Source organism: Anopheles coustani, chromosome 2 (genome assembly GCF_943734705.1).
Source record: "Anopheles coustani chromosome 2, idAnoCousDA_361_x.2, whole genome shotgun sequence".
Taxonomy (NCBI): domain Eukaryota; kingdom Metazoa; phylum Arthropoda; class Insecta; order Diptera; family Culicidae; genus Anopheles; species Anopheles coustani.
This window is the reverse complement of record NC_071289.1, coordinates 93,136,853-93,156,791: the sequence shown is the minus strand read 5'-3', so window position 1 is coordinate 93,156,791 and position 19,939 is coordinate 93,136,853. Positions and strand designations below refer to the sequence as shown.

The following is a 19,939-nucleotide window of genomic DNA, read 5'->3' as shown; positions in this document are numbered from 1 at the left end:
GATTGAGGGTAACGACAACAGTGATGCTTTCACTTTTCCCGAAGTGGGTTTTGCTGTTTTTCTACCGCACGGAGGGAAAAATTTAACCACTTTCCATTCCAGTTTGCCCATCGTCCCTTCCGAAGTGGAAAGCAAAATAAATGAGTTGGGCGGAGTAGTGCGCGGAAAGGCGATCAAGAACTCTTCCCCCCCCCCCCCCCCCCTCCCCGGGCCCTACCTTGAACTGAAGAAAATGGGGTTTTCTTCCACCCCGCCTTTGCCCGGAGGAACGCAAAAAAGGCGTTCGAGCGAGTGTGCTCTCCTTAAATTTGCCAGCCAAAGTCGAGCACCGTTGCTTGTGCTCGCTTGGTTTTTCTCGATTATCGAGAGGGATGATTTTCAACCCACCACCACGGGTCCTTCTTCCTCCTTCCTCGCCCCCACCGCAGATCGCCCTCGTTAGGAGCAGTTTTCCTTGTTGTTGTTGGGGGGTGTATAAGTTAATTTACTTGTGGGAAAACTCTCCTTGCCGCTTTGCGAGCTAGGGAAAACAGCGCGCGCCTCGGGGATGCAATGCAAGCGGGTTTTGTGCAGGGTTTTTCCCTCGGTTATGTTCTGGCCAAGTTGGGGGATAAATTTGTTTATCAGTCAGTGGCCAGGCCGGTCCAACGAGGTGGTCACAAAAAAGGCGTCCAGCTGGGCAGTTGCTAAATAATACAAATTGGTGCTCACTTTATCCCCATCTGTATCCATTGTATGCGGCATTGATTCTGATTCGAAACATTGGGTAATCATGTAGTGAAATCGCCACACCATATGCACTTGAGCTGGAACTATATAATGTTTTTAGTTGAAATACAACACAATTACGGGGTTTCCTTCCTTTTAATAAAATGAAAACTTTTACATTTGAATAGTAAAGTATCTAATGAAACAACATAGCATGGGATTACTTGCGCACTAGGATAAGAAAACTGTTTGTTACGTTTTGCTTCAACGTTAAATGTCCCCCCGAACAAACGAAACGGGATTAACTTTTTAATCAAATAATCCGACTACGTGAAACCGAGTTCCCGAGCTCCTTCTGGCCCGGAAAATGACAAAACCCACTTTCGCTACACTTTCTTGGTGTCCTTTTCTCAGATCTCCGATCGAAGGACGTAAAAGCGCTACCAGACCTCCGGCCGAGGACGAGACGAGAAGCCGATGGAAGGCGGCACGACCGGTGGAAAACATAAAAATGGATTAAAAATTAAAATTCTATGTTATTCAAAACAATTCCCAGCTCGGAACGGAAGGAACCGGCTCCGGTCGTGCTCAGCATCGTGCACCGTGAAGAGGAGAGAGGTCAACGAAATGGGAGGTGTTTGCGGAGGGTGTGAGTGAAAGAACACGAGACGAGAGAGGGGGCTTGGGAAAGCGAACGAAACAGGTTCGACGGGAAGGAAAATCCGACTCGAACGCCGATGGAGGCCGTCGTCGGGCATCAATACTCGGAAGAACATTTCCTTATGAATGCCAAGTGGTTTTGAAGTTTAAAAGTGCTTTTTGGTATAACACCGGAAACAATTTCGGTTTCGAGAAGAATTTGAATAAGACTTGTAGATATAACCTCGGTGACAAATAACGATAAATAACGAAGAAGCTTCGCTCAAGAGCAGCTCGGTTGTCACCAGCATCGGGAACACTCTCCGTTCGGTCGAAAGCGTCCAATGTCAGTCCAAGCGGAGGGAAAAGCAATACGATACATGCTCAAAAGCTCCTACACTACTCAAGGACACTTCGTCTGCTGGTTGTTCTCGTATGATGTCACCACAAAAGGGGTTCAATTTCCATGCCCTTCTCTCCATTAAGTGTTGGGTTATCGCAAAAATATTGTCGAAGAAACGTTCATCGTCAGTTTTATCCTTTGTACTTTTGATTAAATACAGCAGAACGGCACATTTCATTATAATTGTTTATTTATCCCTACACTAAAACTATCATGTCCATTTAGAGACGAAATAATTCTAATGCAGTTAAAAAAAGGATGTCAAAAAAACGAGCTCACTTTTCGGACATCCCAAACCATCCGTTCGTAAAACACCGGCTCACCAACTACTCACCTCACGCAGATGGGAAGTGATGAGATGAGCGTCGCAGTGAGATGAAGTGCATGCTGCAGCGGGTGAGCAAAACAGAGTGAGCAGATCAAACGTCAAGTGGACCGAGCCGTATGTTGTGTTGGATAATCGGATTCATTCTGAAGTGGGTTTCCCCTCCCGGCACCTCAAAACCGGGACAAAAAAGGGAAAATAAACAAAGGCAGACACTTCCGGAGGAGGGCCCCGGTGTAGGTTTCCGGGCGTTCCGGAAAAATATTCCACACAATATTTGGCCATTTATACCCCAACACAGACGCCGCGTCCGGTTCACCGGCCTAACAGCGGGGGCTGGGGCAATGTGTCGATCTCGAAAGATCTTGTCTTCCCACTTGAGCGTTTTCCACACGGGCACCCAAACACACACATACGGTTTTCTTCTTTAACGTACCACCCTTATTTATTCATCCCCTTGGCCAATCTTCCAGAGCAAACGGCAACAGCAAAAAGGCGGTTTCGCTTTGCAGGCCAAACCCCGCGGGGAGGCCCTTTGGAGATGAAAGGTCGCCCAGTACTTCCACTACTACTACCACTACTACTACTACTATCACCAAGCATCGCACCAACCCGGCTCATCTTCGTCGACAGCTTCCTCCTCTATGCGAGCGTGTTTTGTTTCGGAAAAGTCCGTTGGAAAACAATGGGCGAAAAGGGGGGCGCAGAGGGATGAAAAAAGAAACAACACAAGGCTTCTACCTCCTCGACCGTTGGGTGAGTTTTATTTCTGTTATCTGCGCGCCTCTTCTCGCTGTGTTGCTGTTTTAAGCTTCTTTTATAACATATTTATGCAAATTTGTTTGTTTTTGCTCCACAACGGCCCGTCTAGCGCAGTCCCCCTCCCCGCTCGCTCCCCCGCCCGCTCGTTGCTCGTCATTGTGATGAAAGGACAACTTCCAACGCTGGAGATCGGAGACAGCGAAGAGGAAGCGAACGGGATGATGGCGGCGGTGTCACTGTTTCAAGTGTTGAAATGAAATCCCATCACGTTAGGTGGTATGCTCCCTTTTGACGAGGGTGGGCAGAGGGGCAGGGGCAAGGGCAGGAATTCAACCGGGACGGCATATGGAAGGGAGGCCTCTCTTCAAGCTGGAAAACTGGATCTGCCAGGGACGACTTCAAGCAGACCGAAGTAGCAGCTTTTATCACGGTGTGGACCCCTTAGTCGTATCGGCACACAGGACTCAACACATCTCCTCTCGAGGACTTGCGATTTGCGATGAGCCAAAGCAAATGGGATAAACGAAGAAAAAAAACAAACAAACAAAACGAAAAAAAAAAGACAGAAGAAGTAAAATCCTACCCTCTAACGCTTTTCGGTCGCCTTCCTTCGTTGAGTTAATTTAAATTCTTGCTTAATTTAGGTACGCCACTCCACGCCAGAGCCTCCCGGGCCCGGCAAGCAGATTGTGTCGGGGCAATTGAATCGAGTTTTCCCGAGCGTTTTTTTTTCTGTTCTGTTTTTCTCTATTTGCTTTCAAACACACACACACACAACTTTTTGGGGCCTCAAAACGTGTTGTGGAACTAATCGATTTTTGCCCAATACGCTCATTGTACTACAGATGTCGACGGACTGAAAAGATTCAATTATGCCAAACACATTGACCATAGTTTGCCTTTCCCTCCGCGCGTGTGTATTTGTGTGTGTGTGTGTCTTTTAATTTAATTTAAATTTTCCCGCTCGCTAGAAAAGTTAAATTATGTTCGTTGATTAGTCTAGTTGAAACCTTAACGAAACATAAACCTTTTAAATACTTTTCCATAACATTTACTTTTATCCGTTTCATATATCACATCATATAAACGGCCGGTTAATAGTCGCTTTAAAAAAGAGTTTCTTTTGACTTACTTTCTGACGGTTTTCCTCCCGTCGAGAGTCTCACATACACACACACACGACTCTTCATCGGCCCCCATATGATGAGAGGAAAACAGCTGCCCTCCCTCCGGGGTGGAGGGCACTCGAATGTCCTCGAACGGGGTGGCGGCATTTTCTTTCATGACCAACACACACACACTCGGGGGCTCAAAAGTCCGGCCCGGCGAATCCCTTCGATCCAGACGGAAATCGAGAGAGATAAATGGACGGAACAGTGGCGGTGGCGGTGGTGGGGAAGGGAAAACTTTTCGATCCCGTTCGACGCTGCGATTCAGTGCATGAAAGGAAGGAAGGAGTTTTCCACGCTTGTTTTATTTTCTTCGTGCTGGCAACAAGCTTCGGTCCGATAATGAAGGTTTCAATACACGGCTTTTATTTCATCGTCGGCGTTGTAGTTCCGTCGCTTCCGTCGCTGATTGGATGAAGGATAGCAAGGGGTTCGCTGCTATTTCATTTCAAGTTCCCAACAGGAGGAGAAGGAAAAGTGAACGAGCGAAGCGAGAAATCATACAGATCGCGACAGACGCCGGATAAAGGGAGCCGAGATTCGAAAGCCACCGTTTACTTGTTCAAGCTGATCTTTTCAATGGAAACTTACAAAGTAAGCACCTTCGTACATTAGTTTTCGAACGTAATACTCTTTAGAAAGCGTATTCACATATTACACGGAGAGAAATAGCAGTCTATTTACAGTTTTCTTTTGAACATAAACTTTTGCTTGCGTTAAAGATAAATCCTCTTCACCGGACAGGACTTTGTTCGTCGATTGAACAAATATAATTAAAGTCCATAACAAAACGAGTTTGCACAAAATGGTCAAGAAAAATAAACAACCATTTCAATAAACTTTCTAATCAAAAACCAACAATGCAACGTAATAGTTTTCTATGAACTGATATCATAAACACAAATAACTATTTCTATTTAATCTATTAAACCTATTTTAAGGATGTTGTTTAACAACAGGAATCAGCTTTCAAAGTACTTTGAAGTCATCGGAAACGTACGCTCGGCTCAATAAAACAGGGAACTCACGCAAAGGTGTCACCTAAATCATAGCCGTTTGTTAAACACCTTGCAGCGAACGTCAAAATGCCACCGTTTTAGCAACGATTGACGGATGTCCTGACCCTTGACCAGACGGCCAAAGTGCAACACGACAAAACAAGCCTTCCCGTACAGATGGATGGAATGAGCTGTGTCTAATCTGACTCCCGTGAGGACGCGAGGAAATATCCGGTGTGTTGTTGGGTTCCTCTACATATCGGTTCGGTTGCATACGGGTTTGACATTAGCTTCACTGCAGCGTCGGACATCAAACAAACATCCCGGTGTCGTGTCCTAACCACCGTCCGACGATACTCCGACATTCCAAAACCCCGGTTGCGAAGGTGTGAAATGATGCCGTTCCACATTCCATGCACAAATCCTGCCTTGCCTACCTTCGCAAGAGGTGCAAATAACATACTTCAATGCATCCGATGGGGAGGGTGGAAAACGCAGGCAGCCTCCGACCCATCTGTTCGGCCTCCAAAGGGCGTTATCCGGGTTTTGAAAACGGGGATTTTGGCTCCTTCACCACCAGGGCTTCAACAAAGACCAAGCGCGCGCTCGCTCGTTGGATTGATTGATGTTATGATCTTGTTTTTGCTCGGGCATAACGAAATACCGGAATGGCAGTGTGCGTTTGGAGGGGAAAAAAACCCAACATGAAGTCACACTGCAACCGTATGTGCGGCACCAGGCGGCTCCATCGAAGGGCGAAAGCGAATCAAACACGGTTTGGCGACATGGAGTGCCTTCGAATTTCCCGGCACGCTAAACGGTGGAGGTCAAATTGATGGCCCCCCATTTAACCTTCGTCCCTATCGTTTATCGCATGTGCATTTCGCGCGCTTTGAAGGCGCCGTTCGAATGCGCGAGCCGTTCGAAGTAGTGATGTGCAAACTGAGTCGGAGTGAGTGAGTGAGCCATTTCATCGCAATGAATGAATTGATTCAATTCACCAAGATGATTTATAATGGCTCATTCATGATTCGGCTCAGTGTGAATGTATTGGCTCAGTGTGAGTCCATTGACTCAGTGAAAGTGATTTGGCTCAGGGAGAGTGAATTGGCTCCCTCAGAATAATTTGACTATTTTACAAGCTCAAAACTGCACTTTTTTTATGGATAATCAGTGATTACCAGGTCAATTCAGTTCATCTGTAATTATCCATCGAAAAACTGCGTAATTTCAGCTCGCGAAATAGTCAATTCACTCTTCCTGATTCAATCCACTCTCCTTGAGCCAATTCACTCTCCCAGAGCCAATTCACTCTCACTGAGCGAATACATTCTCACTGAGCCGAATCATTCTCACTGTGTCAATTCATACTGAATGAATCCAAGAATCGACTCTCTTTTCTAACTCACTCACTCTGAAATGAATCACGTTACCGAATCGTTATTCTCATCACTAGTTCCGAATGATAATGGATGACATTTTTCTCCACCGCGTTCGCGTTTGTGATGCGCCATTTTTGGATGCACCAGCTCCAAAGGGATGGTGTTGAGATTGATTTCCGACGATTCTGTGCATCGGCGTGTATTCAATTTTCCATCCCGTCCTTCCGTTCTCGAACGCCAAAGAGACCTGCCTCAACGGACATCGGCTTTGGGTGGGCGCCATTTTTCAAAAACACTCCAAACTGGCCAGTCTTCCGGAAAGCGCTCCCTTGAGCACGTTAAAATATCATTCTTTGACCAGACACATCAATCTTCCGAAGGAAATTGTTCCTATTAATTTGTCGCCAACGGACCCCTAACCTCCCCGCCCGTCCAGAGCTATTATCCCGTTTTATGGCCAAAGCTGTGCCTTCTTCATCGTCCCATCAAACGACACGACACACACCACTGGACGTTAAAATTCAATCAACAAACTATAAATGAATAATTTAACACACATGTCCCCCTGGTGTCCAACTACTCTGTCCTTCAGTTCGTTGTGGAAAGGATAGGACGAAATAGATGCTCGACTTCCACTTCGTGCGGGGAAATTCCAAATATTTACACAACAACAATAAAGACGATAATAGATGTTGCAAACGCACTAGGTTAGTGAGGTTAGGGCGCCAGGGTCAGTTGTTTTGGTCCTTGTTCCGCTTATCTTAATCCTAATCTCATCTTCCCAACATCCTAACTGCTTCGAATTCCAGCCCATCAAGGGTCGTAAATTTATTTTCATATTTCTTTTTTTCGTCCGAAAATGGGAAATTTATTGAATAGTGGTTGTACAATCAAGATGCTTGCCATTTCACTAGTTTTCTCCTCTTTTTATCACCATTTTGGCTTGCGTTGTTTGCATACTTCGCGGGAGGAGAACCGAAGAACTTTGGTCCATAGACACTCACCACCCTTGTCACCAGCCTAACGATGGGTGTCATCCGCCCTCGCCACCCACCCACCCTCTCGTTGCGATGCGATATTATCTCATCGACATCTTCTTTCAACGCCTTGTGTGTTTGACTTCCGACCGAGCCTCGCAAGTTCCTGCTCCTAATTTCACGCACGCATGTTCTTATCTTACAACGCCAACGTTCCCTACCGAGCCTCCCTGCTCCCCTCTCAGCCATGTTGGAGCCATGCTGGAACAGCATTCTTCGCATCCTCCGCAGAGTACGTTATTTACACGCCAAAGAGTCAAGCTTGTAGCCATCAGATGCAGGCGGGGGACTTCTTAAAGTGAGAAAATTATATCTGGCCCTCGAAGATTTGGCAGAAGAAAGGCGGTTCTCGATTGGGAATCCTTTCGCTAAGCGGAAGGCGTTCAATCGGAAAGCACTTGACTTTGATCGCAAACTTTGATCCGCTCATAATCGACTCGGTTATCAAATAAATACACTGGGAAACTGAAGGGAAAAATGAAAACATGCAAGAACCGTACGGTGTGTGGTTTTCCCTCCGTTTTTACTTCGCGATAATAATATAGATAGCTTTCCCATCCCACGTGGCACGTGTGGTTGCTTGCTTGAAGGTGGCCAGGAAAACCGAAAACAGGACTCCGGAGGATGGGAAAAATGGACGGAATGAAATTACATCTGCCTTCAGAGTGTCAGGAAATGAGAACTCATTCCCCCGTCGCTGGCGTGAAAAGGGGTAAAAACCTCTACACAATATTTTGGCGAAGGCGACGAAAAGTCAATTTTCCCCCCCGTCCTTTTCGGGAAGAACAACCCAATTGAACGGCAGAAAGCGTGGCAGAAGGGTGTTTCTTGTACGAGGAACCCTTCGCATTTCGGCTCCCAAGGATCGAGATAATAAGCGAAATGAATATCCTGCTTCGCTCCACTCACGTACCACACATGTGAGTGTGACGACACACGCATCACCACCCTTTTTCCGGCCAAAAAAGCCGGATCCTTTGGCCATCCCCTACGCCGAGGGAAAATACGAGGGAAGACGCGCTTCTTAAGGGGTTGATTCGATTAAGGATGCGTTGCGCCATGAAGGGAGTGCATTAAAGCGAGAAGGCGTGTAAGTGTGTGTGTGTGTGTGTATGTGGATGTTGTACGTTCGCCTTTTCGGAGTTGGTGAAATTTCGGAGGGATTATACTTTTTTCCCTCTTGAAGACGACCAAAGAGCTCACTTTCGTGCCAAGGTTCCTCCATCGTACAACACACGGCGCACGTAAGTACCTCTTCCATACCTCCAGAATCCCTTCGTCGCAAAATTCACCAACGAACGAGAGAGATTAACGAATTCTTCCTCTCATACAACACGTGCGGTCGCGATGACTTCGGTATCCGTTGCGTTCATAAATTTCAGTTTAAATTACTTTCCATACACCTTCAGGAGGGTGAGAAACAAAAGGGAAAAAAAACCGCGCCGACACAACGAGAAGATTCACGACGTTTTAAGAACCTTAAATGACTGCCTGCATATGGCGCAAATTAATCGCATATGTGAAAGAATTCACCAACACTTTTCGTGGACGGACACATGTCGGGTTGGGAAACCCTGGTTTGGGGAGGAAATTCAATTTAGTAAGTCTTTCTTCTACGTTGTACGGAAGTAAATGAACGTGAAAGATGCGTAAAATTGTACAGAAGGATGGAAATCCATCGTTAAAGCGCAATTTCTAACTATGACTCGTCGATTACTTTAGTTAGATGTTCAAGATTTGAACTGAATAAATGAGTTTTAAGTTCAATTTGTCCCATTGATTTATTCGTTTAGGTTAGCCAATCATTTCACTTATGTATCTTTTTAATTCTCTTAGTTATTCCTCTTAGTTTTTTTAAGCTGAAAAAGTACTGCGCAAATTTTATCTCAAAAACACGACCCTTCGGTCTACGTTTGGAACGCAATGATTTATGTTTTCCGCCTGGTTTGGGATTCGTCATGTTTTGAAATGACCACAGAAAAGTTATCGTTTTGATCTCTTCTAATTCTGGCATCTAAATCTTCAGAAATTCGCAACAAAATTTACCCATAATTAGCTTGTGCCTTTTATCACGCAATTCACTGCTCAACGTCTTCCACGAGCCAGAGGAAAATTGTTCTTCATCTCATCAGAATACATCCCCCGACCGACCGTTCGACGTACAGCTTGGGAATTGTTATGGCTTTTGCTCAATTCGTGTCGCCATAAACCGATCATTGACATTCGCTCCGGTTCGGATCAGCATGGCAGGATCGTCTTGCCGGTTCCGAGGTTCAACCTTCTCACCCACACACCAGCAGACCCCGGGCAGCCGAAACACATGCTTCAATGGACCCCCTCCCCCCCTCACCCTTCCTCTCTTCGGTTCCGGAAGGACGAGCTCCGAAGCGTGGCCAGTGGAAAGCCGGCTCTAGCCTCGACACGATGATGATGATTAATTTCCCCAAGGCACGGGCGAGGGAAGGACACATTAGGGAGTCAAAATGGGGACGAGTCCGAGGGGTGAGGGTGCCGTGGAAATTGACTACGACAAATACCATTCAATAAATGTTCCTTCTCGTCCTTGCGCCACCATTATCGTTTCACCTCGACTCGACTCTCTCTCTCTCTCTCTGTCGTTGGTCGTTCGTGTTTTCCTATTGCTTCCTTGAGACCTGAGCGGTCTGGCGCATCCAGCGTATCATACGCTACTATTAAAATAACCCCGGTCCCACCACGCCGGCGATGGTGCAATGTCCTTCCAGAGTGCCTCAACCGTCAAGCATCAAGTCGCCGAGAAAGTGCTGCGTGTTGCATATCTCCCTAGAACAAACGGTCAAATAGGGGTTCGCCATCCGGTTTGCACTCCCGGAATGTACAGCAAATGGTGGTTTTGGTGTCTTGTCGTGTCAATGCAGTGATGAACATACAACCACTCTCTGGACTGGAATGTACTTTAGTGGTCCATCTTACGTGTCGGAGGTGTTTGAGATGCTTGTGATCTTGTTGGAAGACGTCGCTTTTATACGAACGAAAGAATACTCACTTTCAAAGGATAAATTCAACGCTATTATCACAGTTGTGAAGTGTTTTAAATCAACTACGTGTACACAGCAAAAGTTGAAATTATATTAGAATTAGTAGCACATTTCTGAACCAATCCAGAAATATGTCTTTGAAATCAGAAATCAACTGTTTAGCTTGATATACTCTCCGTAAATGAGATGAAATGGAATATTTACACTTACAACGGTTTGGAAGGCGAATACAGCTATTCATAAAGGGATTTTGCAGATAATATCATAACAGTAGCAGTATTTATTCCAACTGCAGCACATAATATTCCAATAGCGTCAGTGGATTTTATAAAGCGATCATGTTTATTATAACTGTGTCAGTTGATATCAGAATCGTAGCAATTGATATTATAAAGTTGGAATATCATGTTCTACAGATAGAATAAATGCTGCCACTATTATGATATCATCTGATAAACCCTGTAATAAGCAATATTATGTCGTTTTGAAATTTTAGTCTCGAATTTCAAATTTCAAACATTTACAATCACGTTATTTTCCTTTTATTTTCCTTGAAAGTTATCCAAATTGCAAAGCATTACCACAAACGGGCAAAAAATTTCACGTCGTAGAATGTTTTTGTTAAGTTCTTTCACCTCCTTTAACAAGCTTCTTACATCCACCGCCGATACGACACGTGTGCTTCGTCTTTTGCTTTTCAAATAAGCCAAGCGCAGCAACAATCAACTGCGTCCCACTTACTTCCACCCTCTCCCCCCGGAGACGTACGCCTTGTTGCCATCAAAAAATGTTAAAATTTAATCAGATTTTTATCTCGACAGCATATCTTTCCACTTGCCTCCATCGACAGCATCCTCCTTTTCCCCGACATCTCGACATTTGGGTTTGCTTCCCCCAGCGGCGATGACTTGGAGCGAAAGGAAGATATTCTTGCCAAAAAATCGTCCTCCGCTCCAACGTACACACATACATATATTAAATTAAAATGTTACTCCCCGCGATACAATCCTTCCTTCCAGCCCTCCCCATCCTTGACGCGAATACAGGGGGCCCGAAAGCCAGCTGGCTTGACTTTTCTCCAGGTCGATTAAATTTTCCCATTTCCAACGCGAACTAAAAAGCCTCCTGGTTCCTCATTTACCGGTGAATCTTTTGTTATCATCCGGTGGCTGTGTGTGTGTGTGTGTGAGTCAAAAAGCACCGGAAAGCTACGGCGTACGCTTCGTGTACGCCGGGCATCAACCGAAGAGCCGGAGAGTTACCATTTTCGATACTAATTTGATTACCGTATTCCACCGACATCGTGCTCCCCTCACCTACCACAGCCCCCCCCCTTGGGCTGATGTTCTTGGGAGGGAAAGTTAGAAGTTCCATCACGCCGCAGATGATGATACGCCGGCTTCCTTCCGTGCTTTGAGATTAACAAATAGCCTGCCTTGCCAGAACCTCCTCGCCGGATTTCCACCATCTTGGCCATCTTGGAATGTTTCTTGGTATAATACGGAAAAAAAACCTTGTGTGTGTGTGTGTCTGTATCTTATGTTATGCATAGGAATGATATCATTATCTGTCCACTTATAGGCAAACAAAACGGTAGGAAACAGAAGTGGCTAGAGAAGATTATAAACTAATCCAGAAAATAAATGTATTTCTATTTGTTTTTTTTTTTCGCAAAACGGAAACCTTAATTTACTGGGAAAACACTCTTTATTATTACAATTGAAAGTGTAGGTCAGTCACCGTCCTTTCGATAGAGAAATAGCTTTAAGAAGCGATTATGCACCAAGTTGATGGAGCTGTTGCATTAACAAACGCTGGCAAAGTGTATACATCATCCAATTCATCGAAGTTCTGAACATAACCTCATCATGCATCATAGATATTTAAGAAAAATCGATCTAAATATATTGCTTCTTGTTTATGAAAAAGTTTGTAGTTTAGCTTTAAGGTTAGCTCCGTCAAGGAAAAAGAAAATTGGTTTCCTCCATGGATTCAAGTCCTTCAGTGCTTCGATGTACAGTGTGTGGTTGGGACGACGCCCCATGTAGTGTTCGGCTGACGAAATGAAAGAAAGCAACACAAATCACACACCGACATACACTCCTCCTGTGACATCTTCCCGCTGACGCGGTTCCGATGGAGGAGGGCAAAGGTTTTCGGACGAATTGGAAAAGGGACAGAACACCGGAGCTCGCCTGTCGTTTGTCGATTACACGACTGAGAGATGGAGGAGAAAAAAAAAGAACCAAACCGTCCGAACAGACACGGGGATTAAAAGGAAACACGAGATAAGACATTCGGACAAACTTATGCTGAGTCCGGCGAATGCGAATGTGCTTTCTCCGTGCACACAGTTTTGCAGTCGATCCGAGGATGAAGGATGAGCGAGCGTAGGAAGGGTGGAAAATTGCTGACCAAGCCGGACCTCGGTCGTGGCCTGGTCGGGAATAGCAATTTGCGTCCGGGAAAACGAAACGGGGCAAAATGGCCGACGGACCAGTGCGCGAGAAGAGATATCCGGGGACCATCCATTGTTTACTGACGATTGTCAATCAGAAAACCGGAACTACTGAACGTCGAACGTCGTGATCAGCTTCCACCATTCGGGGTCGTACCTCCGTTACGCCATTGAGAGCCATCGCCTTGATCAAGGAGCAATAAAAGCCAGCTGGACAGCGAAACGTGATGCGGAAGCAATTCTTCTTTCTTTAAGATATGTCCTACAGTGGAAATCCAAAATTTATAAACCGGTTTAGTGCCTTAAATTTAAAAAAAGAATGGTGGAGCCTCAACTACAGGCTGGCCCCGGTTTTTGTCGACCTCGGTTTGAAGTAGCGTGCTTTGTTCTTTACTCATACGATTCAATGCATTTTGTATGACAGAAGATCCGAACATGGACTCATAAACGAGTGGTGCAGGTTTTCTGCCTCAGAATACTTTGATCAATCAAAAATATATTTCAATGAAAGTACTGAATGTAATATTGTAAACCTACACGGCATGGAAAACAAAGAAGTAAAACGGATTATAAAACAGTTGATGATTAAACATACAAACTTTGTTATAGTTTGAAGAACACCTTCATATCAACCACTGAAAATTCAGATGAGAAGAATGTACGTAACCAACGTTTGTTTTGTGCGAGTCAAGTCTAGTAGGTATTATAAACGAACTGTCAGTCCCGTTTGGTGACAAAAACCGAGGCCGGTCTGTATTATAAATAACATAAGTATTATTATCAACAAGTTGAAGCAACAAATATTTTAAAATTTGTTACTCTTATACATTTACTCAGACAGAAAAAAACAGAACTATCTCAAAAAAGGACTATAATGGAAAGTTCTTTAGGAAAAACAGAAATGTAAAATGCAGATAACGTAGCTCAGTGCTATGAAATGGCAAATCTAACCCAAATCGAGCCAGTGATTTACAACTTTCGACAATCGCTCTTTATTGGACCAATGGTTGGTATGCAAAATTTCGGTTTGTGCCGGATTCCTGTGGTTCCACAGATACGAAATAGGAGTTCTCCGAGTTCTGCCTACACGGCTAATAGATCAAACGGTTCTAATTTGCATCAATCGCGAGGGTTCTACGTTCCCAAAAAGTACATCGACTAGAATTACCTACAGACGATTCGCTGACATGGTTTGTGCGCTCAGGTTTGAAGGACCAAAATGTGTAACGTGATGTCACAAATGATACAATGGCGTTTCCTGGCGTCCATAGACGAGTGGACAACATGCATTATAACATCGGCATAACTGCTCTGAAAGACAAATGAGTGCAACAATGCGTGCCAGAGCTCTAGTATGAAAATGTTTACATGGCACCTGCAACTCCTATAAATTTCCCAACCCGTGGACGGAATGGAGGAACGATTTAGAATCAAAGTCTTTGCCAAAGTGTGGCGGGGCGAGGAAACGGTTAATAAATTTAGAACGACCATGCCGAGAGGTTAGATAATTATTCCGCGCGCGAGAAGATAAAACGCGACTCCTCAAAAAGGGCAAAACGATGTGCTTTAACGTCTTCCATCGTTAAACCCGGCACCCGTCGGTCAAAACGCGCTCTCGCCAGCCAACTGAAACATTTTGATTGATTTCACTGAAAATGGGCTGTAACGAATGGTCGCGGTTCCAAACGATGGACGAACGGCAAAGCAGGGCCAGTCGTCCTCGTCGCGTCTCGTGTTGACGTGAATATTGTCACAAGATGAAGATAGCCGACCCACAATGATGTTTAAAACATACGGCCTCCCGCGAGACCTCCCAAAAAGTGCATCCCACGGTGAAGACGTCTTCAAAAGGAAAACCGCCGGCGTTCTAGGAAGCCCCCCCGGAGGCGATGTTGATCTCGAGAGATGCAATTCGCATTTCGTCGTACGACGACGTTTGTTTACATTTCTCCACTGGTCGGTTTAAGGATTACTCGTCCCACCACCACCACCAGCAAGCGAAAAACCCCTCCCACAGCCGACAAGGAATTTTCCCGGCACGGCCTACCACAACGTTTTACGAGCTGCGCCCCGAAAAATCAAAGCAAGCGAAGGTAAACGCAACAAAAACAACAACAAGAAGATGAAGAAAAACCACGCCAGACAGGGTAGGCGAGCGCGGGTGGGTTGCGCGACACATAGCGTAAGGGGGGGAGGGTGGGGGAGATGTGGGTTTCCCGAGAGAAGATTTATTATCTTACGGGAGCAATCGGCCGAGCAATCGTCTGACCGAACCGACACGATGTCTGGGCCCGAAGGTCGGTGCGTTGGGAGGGTGTGGGCGGGCAGGGGGTCGGGGAAAATGGGGATCTTCAGCTGGCGAAGGAAAAAGGTAGCACCAGTAATTCCGCACCGTCTTCCCCTCGTACGTCTGGACATCTTTCCCGAGACGACCGACGGCGGGATAGGATTTTCCTTCTCGGAAAATGCGAAACCAGCCAGTAGCACACTGATTTTCAATGTTTGAATATTTTGGAGAAAAACATCCTAAACAATCATTGTTCCCAAACGCTGCTTTTCATCTAATACTATTTTTTTAAATATTTGGTGTACTACATTTGGTGAAAAATTTAATTCATTTCCAAAATTATGTAACATTTTCCCCTACCTTTGAACCGTTTGAAAGTGGACAAGTTTTCCACAAATTAAGCTCCCTCCTGGCGAATTACATCAACTATAAGTAACGATCGATCCCTCGGCATGCTTCAACTGCCCGAGCTTGACCAAGAGGAAAGGCCGCTTTTTCTGTCACGTTTCCACTCAAAAGTCTCGTCCTTAACTTTTGCATCAAAATTTTTTCGCCCCCCAAAAATAAAAAAGGAAAAGCAAAACTCATCTCTTCCATCGGCGGAGGGGGGATTTGAGGATTTCTCCGGAGCGACATCAGCAAACTCCCGCGGCAAGAGGACCCCCGGTTGTGCCAAACGAGTCAGAAAACTGTCATCAAACTGTGCGTCCCATGAGGATACCGCACTGCTGCAGCTTGAACCATTTTCTTTGGCAGTCTTCTCTTCGACACACACTTTAATTCCGTGGCGAAACTCGAACGAAACATCCGTCCTGCGATGGCCCGAGCCCGAGGAAACTTTTCCCATTCCCACCACCGAAGCGGACCGACTCGGACCTCGAAACCAGCTCTCCGCCAAGCCTCTGCTCAATCAGGAGAAATTCGAACGGGGAGGGGAAAAAGGAAAGCAGGAAAATCATCACGTCAGCGAAATCGGCGGATGAAAATGATGATTGGCTTTTCTAACGAAGTCAATGTTGGCAAGGGGATCCCCGGTGCGGACCTTACTCACACACGGCCATAAGATTACCCTTTCGAAAATGACCAAAAAGGCAGCATCAGGATAACAGAAATATTTTCCAGCACTTTCAACATTGGTGTCTAAAACTGTAGGGAAGAGTTTTAGTCCCATAAGGAGCTCATTTAATTATTTTTATTTCTAACAAATTTTTTGTAAAACGCCGTCCAAGAACATCCTTATAGGAAATAGCATCAAATTATAGAACAATATTAAATTTAACGTTTTACTTACCTTTAAAACAGCAGCGAACCTAAAGAATTTTTCCTATGCACCAGAGGTTTATCTCTTTTCACATCATATTGCGGCATACACAGCCTGCAACTTACTGCACTATCGTCAGTAGGTAATATGGCACAGACTTTTCTTCTTCAACATCACCATTCTCACGAAACGCAACCTGAAGTGTATTCTCGCCAAAACACGTGGAATTTAGTTTTCGGTAAAAAAGCACAAGAGGAAAGTGTCCCCGGTTAAGTCAAGCACTAGCGCACCGCGTGTTTGTGGACGTTCGTATACTACCATCAAACAAACATAATAAATATCCGCTAGTAGGCTGTGCTGCGTGTTGTGAAGCTGTCAAATCACACGAAGTCTGTCAAACCGTTCGACGATTGTCGGAAATTTCTCCTCGTCCTCGTGCCGGCGCGTCGAGAGAAGACGATGATGACGATGACGATGCTTTCTTCCACCACTTCCGTCGTTCTTGAGACTTCAAAATCTGCACACTAACGACCGCCAAACGCACGAACACAGTTCCAACACTCGGTTCCACTTCCAGCGTCGCACGGAATTTTGGAATTTCCCGGTCACGCTCGAACGGTGATGGCAAGGGGGCTTTAACTGTAACACGGTTGTGGCATTAAAGGTGTTTTGGTACAATTTCGGTTCCGTTCTCGTTATCGGAAGAATCAATCTGGAGGGACTCACGACACCCGGAAACGTGCCCAGAAAGGTTACGCGGGCGGGGGATTACCGGAACACCAAGTGTGCGTGTGGTGTGGTGGAGTAATTTCTTTCATCACACTCCACCGCACTCCACAATACACCACCACGCCCCGCTCGTTAGTGACTGGAACGAAAGAAAAAAGAACGAAAGTAAAGCATTAAAAGTAGAAGGATATGCTTTTGGTTGCAGGAAAGCAGGAAAACCTTCCTTAACGCCGGCCAAATAACGAACGTAGAAAGTAAACAAATCAAACCCATCTATGGACAAGTCGCTCCTTACGGTGCAAAACAAATCCCTACAGCAACGTTTGGAAGATTCGTTGGTCTAGGGATCTATTTTTTGATCGATTGACAGACGACTTTCTCCGAAGAAGTATCTCTCGCAAACACACCAGATCTCATGCACAAACACCAAGAAAAGGTGGCAGACACGAAGGTTTTGGGAGGAGATTGTCATCTTCCGCGGATGACACCGAGTTCGGGAGTTTTTGTCCTCCCGAGTGTGACTGCTAGAAGAGGAATCTCTTCGACTCTGAACCATGGCTTACCTCGATTGAATGGATGCTGCTAGCGAATGGCAGATGCGAACACACAGATGAAAACCAACACTAAGATTCGAAGGGTCTTGGATGAGGATGGATCAGTCGACACACTCGACTCGTATACGTACAAATTGCACTGGCTTTGGTTTTTGGAGTAAATAATTAGTATACTGCGATTACTGAGTCTTCACGGACTCTTCTTCTTCGGACAAACACCAATGGTCCAGCTTCGAGTTCGAGATTCTGTGAGTTTGCCGCGATGAACCGTTGCTTCTGCTGCTGCTTCTGCTGCTCTTGCTATTGCTGCTGCTGCTGCTGCTGGTGCTGGGCAGACACTGCTGATAGCGTGGTATGCGGACGACTAAACAACACTCGAGACATAGTTCATCGCGAGAGCAAACCCGCCAGTCGTTGGAATCGAGACGTCACCAACACACCAACTACCAACCCGCCGGTGAGGAAGCGAGCGTGAATGAGAAGTGGCTTGTCGTAGGGAGAAATATACGACCAGGCGAACGTCAACATGACGCTTACTCGCTCGCCTACCTCGATGGAGACGCCGGATCCGCCGGGCACGAAAACTCGCTTTTCCTAGGCAACGTGCCTAGGCGTGTGAGCGAGAGAGAGAGCGAGCACCAGTAGGAAAGTTCGAAGCGCGCGCATTTGTAAAATATGTGAGATCGTCCCAATAGAGAGCAATAGTAGTAGCAACAGCAGCAGCAGCAAAATACTATCTCTTCCCAACCAAACCCAACAAGGATTATTTATGTGTATGCGTGCCGGCGCGCGAGCCTTGCGAGAGCACAAATCTTCTGCTCGCGCTTGGGTTGTGGAAAAAGTGTGGAGTGTGCGGCATGCGCTCGCGATTTTCCCGAGGAAGATGCCGGAAAAACCCTCACGAGCCGCCGAGAGACAGAGAGAGAACCTCTATCTATGTGTGTGCGGAGGGAGGGACGGCGCAAAAATACTGCCAAAGGGAAATGGATTGGCGAGCAAGGACGGTTTGTTTATGGATTTCCCATTAAGCGGAACGAAGCCCGCTCCTCCGCACGCCTCGGTTTGATGGCTATACCCATCCATTCTGCGTCACTTTGCTCCTAGACACACACACACACATAAGTCGGTGTACAAATACATCGGGGGAAACAGCTAAGAAAATTCCAAGCAAGAAATTTCCACAATAACGATGGAAGCATGAGATGGCTCACCTGCCGTGAGATGAATGATTTGAGATTCTCATCCGATACAACTCAGCTCATCACGATGAGAAACCGTAGCGGAGTTTTGAATGGAATATTTAAAACCATTACTTTTATTACAACCACAACTCGAGCAACTGAAAGATTTTCAGAATTAGTGATTAGTAAAGAATATGAAATTGCTAAAATAATTAATAGAACAATAATAGTACTACAACTTCTTCCTTATAGTGTTGAGTAAGCCAGATTCAAATAGATAAATAGAACAACTTAGTGAGTGAATGAATCAAACGAACAAAACAATATATTTAAAAAAATAGGTTTTGAATGTTCCTGATTGAAATGAAAATTTGATACCATATTTCCAAAAATGTTTGACAAGACCTGCCGACCACTAGTTTTGTAACACTTCAAAAAACCCCCATTTGCTGGCTGTTCGTTCGTTAATTCATACCTTCGGCTGCGATGCTATATTATGCATTCCACAAAATTCCATTTGTCTAGAAAACGTTCTATCGTTCGCGAAAGGGAGAAGGCGGAATTAGCTCCCCCGGTTGGCGCGCAATCGTGCCATTCATTTAATTAAGATTTATCAAACCGAGATTTCCAGAGCGCAACCAATGGCGCGGAATTTGTAATGGCCCCCTCGCTTCATTCTTCACCGAAACGGAAACGTCTCCGAAGTGACGAAAGTGGAAGACACGCGGACCCAAAATAGAAATGTCCCTTTTCTCCACTTTAATTTACCAAAAAAAAAAAAACATACGAACAAGAGTACGATTGGGAGACGGTCGGAATGGAGATCTTTTATCCAGTTCTTTTCTGCTTTGTCAATCCAACGCAATACTTTTCCTTTCGTCTGGCGTTGGGCAGAGTATAAAAAAACGAAGGAAAAACACAGAACCCCCTCACCTTTAGCAGTCCTGTCGAGTAGACGCCTTCATTTTGCAAAACCAATGTCGATGTCGTGCATGGCTTGTGTTAATTTGGCCGCAATCCTTTTCTCCG

The 19,939-nt window shown here is 45.4% G+C and overlaps 1 protein-coding gene across 1 annotated transcript in view; it reads right to left on the bottom strand.

Moving 5' to 3' along the window:
* LOC131266657 (homeobox protein unc-62-like) overlaps window positions 1-19,939 on the bottom strand; it is a 56,558-nt gene that overhangs the window by 33,556 nt on the left and 3,063 nt on the right. Inside the window, exon 2 of the mRNA XM_058269257.1 lies at window positions 16,477-17,314. The gene's annotated coding sequence lies outside the window, so the exon portion shown is untranslated. The remainder of the gene's footprint in view (window positions 1-16,476; window positions 17,315-19,939) is intronic.